The sequence below is a fragment of the Monopterus albus genome, unplaced genomic scaffold (genome assembly GCF_001952655.1).
Source record: "Monopterus albus unplaced genomic scaffold, M_albus_1.0 scaffold19.1, whole genome shotgun sequence".
In the NCBI taxonomy this organism is placed as follows: Eukaryota; Metazoa; Chordata; class Actinopteri; order Synbranchiformes; family Synbranchidae; genus Monopterus; species Monopterus albus.
In genome coordinates this window covers 733762-745152 of record NW_018127899.1, presented here as the reverse complement: position 1 = coordinate 745152, position 11391 = coordinate 733762, and the positions used below count along the sequence as shown (strand labels likewise).

Genomic DNA, 11391 nt, shown 5'->3' with positions numbered 1-11391 from the left:
AGACTTGTTCTTCTTTAGCTCCAACTGAGGTAAATGCACACCACCCAGTTCATTCAGAATTGGAATATTATCCATAAATTATGTATTCAACGCTAAATACAAGTGCAAACATTACACAGGAGATTTGCATCAATGCAGGGACTGCACGTGTTCTTTCCTATTTCTGATACAGCTTACAGAATGAATACAGTGTTCAATTATTCTTTACATTTTTAATGATCAAATGTTCAGTCATACACTGGACAACTGAACATTTTGGGGTTCTCTTGTTTTTACAGCAGTGCTCCAATAGGTGGCAACGTAACAATCTTGACATGTTTCAGTGGAGCTCAGCAGGATCTCATAGCCCTGACTCAGGTCACAAACACACACATACACACAAAAACCCATCTCCACTGGTGATAAATGTAAAGTCTTGGCCACCAGATTTTTCTGCCACCTCAATAGGTGTTCTCGGGCTGCTGTATTTTGTTCATTTGCACTCTATCGCTATCTCCAAACAGTGAAAAAGAAAATGACAAGGACACAAGTGATAGCAGGTGTTGATCTTAGAGACATAGAAGGCATTGAGGTGTAAAACAATGACCTCTTGAATGCTCCTACATGCATATCATGTATCATCTTCCACCGATGCTTCATAACAAGGATGTGTGGCTTTGATTAATGACAGATGATAAACTGCCTTTCAGAAGAGGACGACTCCCTGCTGCTGAAACACAAAACTACTAAAGGTTGTGAGCTCAAATCCTGGTCCAGCTGAACAAATTCAGGCATGATAAATCATAAATGCTCATCTTTTCTGTTATACTAGCACATAGCAAAGCCAGTGTTCACCAGTAAAAGACTGATTATACATGAAATTATGTGTACTATGAGGTAAGCACTAAGTAAAAGTTACAAAGGAAACCACAATAAACTAACCAAAGAAATGGTGGAACATCAGTACTGACAAATAAAACATTGATGTATTTAGAAAGTAAATCATAATAACTGCACAAACTGGAACAGATAAATATTCAGATACATAATTGCATAGTTTCATGTTGTATTTCCCAACAATAACACACTCTGTACAGTATGTACTGCCAATGGTTTGTAAAGTATTTGAGGTGCAGTGTTTCCAGAAAATTCACAGAAAACTGAAAAAGAACTTGCAAAGAGGATAAAAAGGCCCTTCAGTTATGGATGACAAATATGGGATGTAAGTTTGGAATAATGAGCCAATTCATTGAGGGTGAAAGTAAAAAAACCGGATACATTTGATCCTATTTGGTTGCATGGATGAGTGCCAGCAGTGCACAAGAGCAAATAAAGAATATTTGTCACTGTGTTTACTAAGCACACAAGAGCTATGAGTACTACAAAAAAATAGATGTATTTTTGTGAAATATTTGATTTAGTTTAGAAGAATATGTGAATACACGGTTAATATCAACACTAGGCATGCCGTGTCCACACTATACTGTACTGTAGATACTTAAAGCAATGGCTGATTTCTTATAAAGCACCTGTTTGACTGGGTGACTTATTGATTCACACATTAGAGGATGTTCATGACATATATGTGAAGTTATGCTATTGCAGTATGAACAGAAAAGGGGATTTATAGTACTACATTCACCCACAAGCCTTCAGACCCTCATTATGAGTTGTATTTGCAGGGTTTCCACACATTCTCTCTGTATCTGTCTGTTTGGCTGGAGAAAATCGTGCTGAAATCCATATGGAAATTTTCTTTGCATGACCAAGGAGGAAAAAAAACACCCCCACATTGTTATAATTGAGGGGGACAGGAGGTTGAGGGCTGATTTGTGAGTCTGTTTGGTTTCAAGCTTCTTTCTCAGCTGTAATCTAACAATCCCACAATGCCAATGAGAAAATCAGTCCTAATGGCACACAGCTGCTTTGAATGGGGCTCTTCCAATTGGAAATTAGATGGTTCAAATAAGAGAAACCGAGAAGTAAGCCCCCATCTTCCTGGAGAAGACGTGCCACTAGTCCAGCTCTCAGAAATGTACCCCACAAACTCAATTCAAGACCTGAGGCTTTGGAAGATGCTACTTTTGAATGTTTTAATGAACAGTTCTGGGAAATAAAGACATCATGTCTGGGCTAACCTCTCCTCCATTAGCTTCTGTAACTCAGTGCACTTTATCATCTGATGTTTCTTTCATCATTCTTTCTGAAAAAAGAAATGAAGCGTATGCCTTTCTTTCATTATTCTCAGATGCATCCACAGCAGTTGTTATTACAGTAGAGATGTGAACATCTGTGATTAAAAAAAAGGTTAACAATGAATATTCCCAGGGTATGAAAACTCAGGATCCAGTAAACATCTAATCTGGGAACTAATGGGCAGTGGGTTTATGGGAATCTCTAAAAACAGAAATACTGATTAAAAATGTTATTAAATAGTTTTTAAATAGTTGTCCAAATCTAGGCATATGAAGAAAAGCACTTGGAAGAACTGTATGTTCTAAGACTAGATTTTACTGCTATTGTTCTGAAGGACATACCAAGCCATAGCCAGCAGGTGGCTATATTAAAGATTCTCTCTGAAAACATTCACTTTTAACCTCTGTAGAGGGCATCAACACACATTTGGCCTTTGCCCCTCATTGTGAATTCAAATGAGGGGCAAATGTACCTCAGCACCTTAACCCCCCACCCCATCACCTACATAGGCCAGCAAAACCACTCTGTTGGGATGAGATGCAACAAGAGTTAAAACTTGAAGATACATTTTATGTTTGCACCTTATTCACACCTAGACTCTGGGACTTGAGGTGGGATTGATGGGTCTTTATTCCATCTAATTTTCAGTGTCTAAGGCACAAAGTCAGAATGGTGGGCCATTTTTGTCCCGCCTTGGGAGGTAGTGGCAGAGGAAAAACAGAAAGACACACTCTCTATAGAAAGGGCGAGCCGGCAGTATTAGTCTTCTTCTTCGTCGTCGTCGTCTTTTTCTTCTTCTGCTGCTTCTTCGTCTTCTGTTGCTGCTTCTTCTTCTGTTGTTTATACGCGGTTGGCAAACAGAGAGCCGGCAGTCTGGAATCAAGTGCTTCCACCGTTACGTTTTGTCTTGTGTAGACTACCAGCGCAAAGTTCACGTCACAGAGTAACGTCACGTCGCGCCTCTGGTTCGGAATGCTGGCCAGCTGTCTGAATTCACAGGCAGGCTCGCGATTAGCTTAGCTTGATCTGTATGAACAGCTCATGTTGTTCATCAGAATATGGCATAAGCGGACATTTCAGAATGCTAAGTGAACATAGTGCCTGTGGAGCTAGCAGCCCCCTTCACATGATCACGTGGTAATATTTTACTCAAAAATATGTTGTAACATTAACTGCAACAACCTAGACCAGTTGAATATTGTTCTTAATGTGAACCAGCCAATTGCCATTTATATTTTCTGATTCCTTCCTTATTTTTTATAACTCCCTATTTTTCCATAAAGTAGTCATTTCCAAGGCTGCCATGAAACCAGACACCCAGGAGCAGTCATGGTGAAGGTCCAGAAACAACACAAGGTTGACCCGAGGTTTTCTCACCTTCCCCAGTTCCCCTTTCTGTCTCATGCAACTGTTCCTGGGAAGGTAAACACCCTTTCACTGTGTCAGAAATGAGATTTCATTCTGCTGCCACTGCAGTTCCTTCATCTGGCCTGCTGTTCTGCCCCTCCTTCTCCCTCTCTCTCTCTCTCTCTTCTCCTCCTCTCCCTCCTTTTGCTTCCACATCTGGAACCCAGACCCTCATTTATTTATGTGGTCTGTGTTGTTTCATCTCTTTTTAAGTCTTATTTAAAAGTCCTTTACCTTGTCTTGTTGGCAGTTTCTCTCTATCTGCTGAGGTCTGCAATTACATCTCACCATAACTGGTCACTCTGCAATTACATGCTCCACCACAGACCCCTCCACCCCACCCCACCCCACCCCAAACAGCACCACTGCTCATATGGCAGACCGAAATAGAATAGTTTCATGTCTGTTTGGATGGCAGCCCAGCTGAAACTATGCTCTGCCGCTTGACTGACAGTGGGACTTGGGCTTTTTCTCCCTAAGAAAAACCTTTAAGGCTAGTTCCATTTAGACTTTGAGCAGTCTTACTCCAGCAGGCTCCGGTGGTAGTTGGCCCAAGCGAGCTCCAACACAGTCAGAGTGAATGAAAGAGAAGACAGAGAGACAGTGTGCGGTGAAGAAGACTAGAACCGGGGGCTCTAACTATGAACTCTCCTGAGAACACTTAACCTTTCAGTCGCTGTCCAAAAGTGCGGGTAAGTTTGGCAACCAGTTCAGTCTAATGTCAATTTTTGGGAATGTGTGAAATGATGCTGAGGAACTTTAATTAAAACTTGGATAACAAAATGAGTCTGATAACTTTAGCATGTGAGTAGTGCAGCATGTAGCACCTGATTTAGAGTAAATACAAAACTGCAAAGGTGCAGTATATCCCTGACAAACCTTTTAGGCAAGTGCAGTTGGATCACCTTGGTTGATTTATCTTAAGGAATGTGAAAACCCTTTTTCTCATGAAAGTGTTTTTGACCAATGTCCAAAAATGTTTTTTTTTATTAATGCATAAACATGGAAGATTTACTAAAGATGTCAGAAACATTCTAAGTTAAAACCTTCTGATTTAACATGGCAGCAGTATTGATCCTCTAGACAGCTAGATTCTTGGGGGGGTTTAACAGGTGGATGAGCCCCTCTGGAGACGGGTACTTTTTAATTCCAAAAATTCTTTTGACATGTTACATTTGACAGTATTAAAATGTTTAGAGGCATAAATAGCAATATATGGTGTCATTGTGAGAATGTAAAGCACCACTTTGCCCGAGAGCCACTAGCTAGTCACTCTTATCTGCTTTCTTTTTGGGGATCGTTCAGGTATATTATAATGCAAATTTTCCTTCACTTGCTCAGTTTTCACTGTAACATTCCTGAGAGTTCATAGACTTAGCAATGAGGTATTTGTTAGCATTTGACCTCTGGGACTTATGGTACATTAAAGTTGCAAAAAAGCATCTTGGTGGTTAACATGAACCACACATGCAGGTGTGGCCCTCACTGTGCTGTCACACTGTTTACTTAGGTTTTTTCTCAGTGGGCAGGGATTCTCAGGGCTTCTCATCTCTCTTCAGCCTCTTCCCAACACTCATTCTCTTGAGATGTTAAAGGAGCGCCTTGTCACTACAATGACAAGCTCTCTGGTTGTGGCTGAACTTTGTGACCACAGCTAAAATTGGAAACATGGAGCTGCACATAGCTCTATATGAGTCAGATTCTTGAGGACCAAGTGCCAAAGCATTGTGTCCTCAGACTCTCCTGGTTACACTGAACTGGCTTTAAGTTCAACATGAGAACTTCCTTATAGTTGCTGATAACAAGCCAATGTATGCGTGAGGGGTGTCCAACGCTAAGGTCCCATAGTTGGAGTTGGATGTGGCTAAGTATTCATAAGTCTCTATTAACGTCTTCTTTCTTCTGGAGAAGGTAGTCTCCTTCTTTGGCCACTGCTATTTTATTCTATGCCTCCACTTTGTGTCTGTGTGGCCTTGTTGGAGAAAGGGCCAGGTCATTTTGGTTCTCCTCCCACAAGTCTGGTGTTTCCCAGAAACTATTCCTCACACAGCTTGGCCTGTCCTCCCACAGTGTCAATCCAGATGCCAACCAGTTGTTTTTTCCTCCAAGAAAACAGGTGTTACAGTTCTTTTCTTTCATATATTTTTCTGGTATCTCAAATTTATCCAAACCTTTTTTTTATTAACAAAGTGATCTAATTTATTTGTCATTCCTCCTTTGCCCTCCTGTCTACAAAGTGTCACTAAGTCAAGTCACTGAAGCCCTGTCACTAGTGCTCTTCTAGTGCCACCATCAGTGTTTATGTGTGTATGAATGAAAGGCACATTGCAAAGCCCTTCGCTATAAACGTCATATATAAAAACACACTACCGTTACTAGTCCATTTAAATGATACTTAAAAATTTATGAATTTGAAGAACAATTTCCTGAAGCGTAGCTGGTATCGCAAAAAAATTGCCAACAGTTACTCAGCCACATCATTTAAGAAAGATTGATGTTCAGAATAAAAGTTGTACTGACACAGCTGACATTTTATCAGCCCAAGCCTCTTAAAAGCATGGCACTTTGTGAAATGCCACAGATTTATCTGATGCCGTCATTACACTGCTACCGGGAACCGTACCATTCACAAACTGTACTGGGGTTTGCATGTTTCCATTGCCTCCAAAACGGACCATGAAACCGGGCTGAAAAGTGTAATAAATGGCCCTCCTCAGAAGCAGGTCCTAGAGTGTTCTACTTCTCCAACCTGGCCGTCTACATCACTACATTCTTATTGGCAGAGAGAAAACCTGAGCAACAGGAAGCGTCTCAGTCTAAGAAAGACCCTCCCACTTTATAAAAAAAAAGAAGGAGATGGCATCACATTATGAAGAAATAAATAAAGCCAGTCCATCCATGTTTGATGAAATCATGTTTGCCCTGTTGCATACCTACTGTTGATGTGCGTTCTGGTTGTGCAGAAGATGGTACCATGACGTACTCCGCAAGAATGATGCTCATGCTGTGCAGTGGAAACACAAATGAGTGTTGGGGCCAGGCAGCCTGGGCCAATAACTGACCAGCTGGCCTGAGTACAGGGCAGTTCCTGGTGGGGGTGGATTGACCGCATAAGAGTATACTGTTGAGTATGTCAGGGAGTGTTCTCTACAGACAGTGTTAGATCCTGTCTCTGCTCTTGTTCAGCTCTGCTGGGTACAAGCAAAATCATTTTTATCAGTGCTTCACTGTAGAGAAACCAAACAGGTAAACCAGGTAGCTGTGTGACAAACTTAGAAAATACATCTTTATGGCCATAGCAACATCATTGTCTGTGGCTGCTACTTTGGCTTGCAGACCTGTGACCCTGGCGGAGTACAGACATCTTCCCCAGCACTGAGTCAGCTGCTTGTCTCTGACATTAATCAAAGGATCAGTTTTTATGGCTTTCAAACAGCTGGATCAAAGAAACTGTGTCTGCAAAGCCTGCTGTTAATTCAAACATGTGTTCATCCAAGGAATGAACACATAGCACATATTTTGCATAAATGAATCAGCAAACCTGGGGTAGATAGGGACAAAAAGCTGGAACCCAAACCTTCTTCATTATGGACAGTGCACATGTGTCATGTGTCTCTGATGCTGCTTCACTGTGAGTAACAGTTACTGCTGACAAATCACCGCAATAGCTTTCGTGACTCAGTAGAGGCTCCCTCTTCAAAGTGTGGACTCAATTAGGAGAGTGCAGGTATAAACTGATGCTGCTTCACTGTGAGTAACAGTTACTGCTGACAAATCACCGCAATAGCTTTCGTGACTCAGTAGAGGCTCCCTCTTCAAAGTGTGGACTCCATTAGGAGAGTGCAGGTATAAATTTTTGCGTAGGTAGGCCCAATATGGCAGCCACTGTGGGCCCAAGGCTAGGGGATAAATCAATATCAGACTGGTTGAATTAAGGCTTCAGCTTGGAGCTTCTCTTGTGTTGACATCTTCTTTCTTTCCATCTCCATACGGTAATTGGAGGGAGGTCATGGCTTTCCGGGCTTCAGTCTGTTTATCAGTAGGCTGCCATCTACTGTATGTGTTCTACAGCCCTTGTTACGGCTCATTGAAGAGATCATGAGAGAAAATGGAGGCTTCAGTAGTGGTGCACTTCTGTTTGCTATGTGATGCACAGAAGGCAGGGAGGTCACTGCTCCCTCCTCCATGTGAAAATGTCTCAATACTGTTTAGAGCACCTTAGGGGAGTGTTGAGGAGTCACAGCTCCTCTCTAGTGGTGTCCTTTTCTGTTTGGGTAACCCTGAACGATCACTACTTCTGCCTATGACTCAAAGAGCTTCATACGTCAACAACAGTAACTCAGGGGAGGCCTTGCTGAAATGAAAGTGATTATAAGATCTAAAATGTTCATTTTCACTCAGATGTTTTAACTTACAGGACATTTTACTACTTTGGTTTAAATGAAAGCCCTAAAGTACATGTACAGTATAAAAACATGACTTCATTTAGCAACAAATGATGATTTTCATTATCAATTTTTTCCTTATTGTTTGTCTTTTGCTGTCCTTTTTGATTTTAACATTTGCAAAGTTGTGTGTGCTGTAGGGTCAGCATTCACTGACAGCAAAAATTCTGTCAGAGTAGGTGTTATGCCTTTAAATGATGTGTATCTCATGTTGAAATCACACCTTTTAGCTGTTTACTTTTAAGAATGTTCTGTATGTCTTAAATGAGACATGGCAGACTGTTCTCCACATCTAATTATCCAGAAAACACTCACATGCCCAAAATGATAAAAAATAGCCCAGAAAGGCTTTTTGAAGTGTGTGCTCACTGGGCTCCTCTGGAGTTTTTCTTGCATACCTTGCAACTTTTTGCCTCTGATATTTACTTATCACACTGACCCCATGTGTGTCCCATTTACCCTATGACTTAAGTTCTGTGATGGAACAGTGGGAGGAAAGTACCTTGAAAAATTCCACCCTGCCCTGATGCTGTGCCTGTGTTCCTTGGCTAAGATGCAGGCGGTGGAGCTATCCTCCGCCCCTGGTTCCTACTCAAACCCTTGTCCCCTTAATGCACACACACAGACCCAGCCCACCTAAATTACCCCCACTTCCTAATGTAAAACAGCTGTAGAACTGACTTGCTGCCTCCTTCTCCCCTCCCTCTCTGCTCTCTGTTTCTCAGGCTTTTTGTGTGTGGCCCCTAATATCAGGTCGCTCACCAGCCCTGATGAGGTGTTTAAACTGAGGATCCGTTCAGTGTTTATTTATGATCCAGGCATTGGCTGTGAGATCATGAGTTTCCATCAGGTGCCCATGGGTGGAGATGAGCAGAAAGACAGCTGGCTACAAATTCTACATATGGACTGTGCTTGACTTCGATGTTATGTAGTTGCATGGTCTCTGACTGTAAAGCACTCCATCTTACTGAAGAAGCAGATGAACACCAGTGGAGTCATTCTCAGCGTGATTGACAGGAGAAGATCAGACAATGATGGTGAGGGTCGAGAGCTCCTGCAGCTCTCAGGAATCTGCTTCAAAGGATTGTTCTGGACACATGAAATCCAACCTGGAAGCTGATGACACAGATCTCTCAAGAATTTATCACTATCTTTGGCCACAATTTACAAGACAATGCTGGAAAAGCAATGGACTGCATGTGGAGCTTATTGCAGTGTTGTCAAGCGTGTATGTGAGTCTTAAAATCAGTTTAGCTTAGAAAAAAAACGAGAAAACAGGCCAAACTTTTCATTTAACCTGGAAAATGGTAAAAAATAGCTTATATCAAAATACCTCCAACAAAATTATGTCAGTGGTGTAAAAAAAAACTACTAGTATTACTACTTTAACATGCAGGAGAGCTCAGTACCTTCTGGTAGACTCAATCCAAAGTGTTCCTTTTTTATAGCGTTTTTGAAATTGGGGAAACTGTGGTCATGATGTTTTGTTGAACCTCCTGCTGAGCATACTAAAGCAAACCAGAGCTCAGGTAGAAATGTGCCGCAGCTGTGGAGTAGAAGACGTTTAGTTCATCGTGGGTCCTGTGTGCCACAGGACTGCTGGCTGGTGGGGAACCCTATCACCAGACAAGAACCATGCAAAAGATTTCTTGTCAGTGTTTTTTTTTATTATAGCTTTCTGCAGTATTTGTGCATGGGAACTACAGTATGGTCAGGGAAATGTAGTGGTCTGGATAGGGTTTAGGGAACAAAAGCACTTGGTTAAGGCTGGGGGAAAATCATGGTTATAGTCAACAAAAACAGGTTTGTGATGGGAGGCAACCTCGCACTGACCTGCTGACATAAGTTGTGAGAGTCAGTATTGTCCAATATGGACATAATTCTTAAGGATACCTGGCCTGTCTTTACCTTCATTTGCTGGTTTAGTGTCACTGTCACATCCACTGCAGGATACTGTACACCTTATTTAAACTGGTAATCTTCTCTGTTTAGGGTTTGTTCATCTTGAGCTTCAAATCTTTATGTCTCCTCCTCAGTTTATTTATTATTTATATCCCTGTCTACATGAGTGCATCTTGATTCTGCAGCATCTTAGCCACTCATTTCTGCACCACCACCAATGACTTGAAATCTTAATAACATGTTTACATGGCACAATATCCTGGTTTCTATTGGAGTGATCGCCTCGGCATACTGAAGGTCCTCAAACCTGGGCGTGGTGTTTACCGTAACCAGGATAGTCATGTGCGAGTATACACACTCAGTGAGTGAACACTAGTGTTTCATGACTTTCTGTGTTTGCTCTTCTGTTTTATGCAATATGATTGTAATTTAAATGCACGAGCTTTGCTCTAGTGATGTTTAGATTCGTGGTTGTCCACAGGGAGGTTAAGTTTTGCCAAGTTTGAAAAATACCAGAATGTTATGTTTTGCATAAATCCTTTGACAGTTTTTAGAGGCATACCTTATGACGCTGTGGTTCCATTCAGTGTTTCAGTGTTGGTTTGATGTTCTGTGTCAACCTTATCAGGGTTTTGACAAAGGCCCAGCCTGTCAAACCACAGGTTTACAATTGGATGTGCTTCTCTCTCTGATTGAAACCTCAAGGTTGGTTGATGTTTCTTGGCTCCGAGCTGACATAGCTGATGTTTCACAGGAGAAAAGTAGTTTCTACTTTTGCTCTGTGAGCTGGCCTGTGCTTGGCTTTGATTGGGTTTTTCCCTCTCCTTTACCATGAGGAATACATCTCAACCAATCCTATTCTGTTTCCGAGGTGGGTGTGTTGAAATTAAATTGTTCGTCACAACACCCATCAATCTTGTCATTTTCAGCACCACACCGATTTGTGAGATTTCAGCTACTCCTTCATGTTAACAGCCATGTCTGTTTTTTAATGTTATTCCTCAAAAAAGTATATAAAGAGATGTTTTACAAGAGTTGGAGCACTAAACACACTTGCAGCCCACTGTGTGTAAAGTGTGGAGCTGCAGGGGGGTGACAGAGTACTTTGTTAGCAACATGTCAAGTTGCTCAGACCAATTATAGTCACATACCCTACTTTTACCTGACCACACTATAAGCCTGTCTCTAGTTATGACACCCTATTAGTTGTGTGTGTGTGTGTGTGGTGCCTCTCGACAGGCCCTTACTCATTCATTATTAAGCAGCTCCTGGTGTTTTGCTGGTCGTCACCACTCTGGTGTCATGTACCCACACGCTCCCCTTCAGCGAGCCAGAGTGTGTGAGGATCCAGTTCCAGTCTCTGTGGCCTGTTGGAGCTGCTCACAGAGGTACAGAACTCCACTCCAAAACCTTTAGCTCGCTCTGGATGTTGTGTTCCCCTAGCCATTTGTTTATTCAGCTA

The 11391-nt window shown here is 41.8% G+C and overlaps 1 protein-coding gene across 1 annotated transcript in view; it reads left to right on the top strand.

Annotated features, from left to right (window-relative positions):
• The first annotated feature begins 1096 nt into the window (after nucleotides 1-1096).
• The window catches only part of insc (INSC spindle orientation adaptor protein), a 43160-nt gene continuing 32865 nt past the window's right edge, over nucleotides 1097-11391 (top strand). Inside the window, 2 exon segments of the mRNA XM_020593333.1 lie at nucleotides 1097-3312; nucleotides 3462-3597. The gene's annotated coding sequence lies outside the window, so the exon portion shown is untranslated.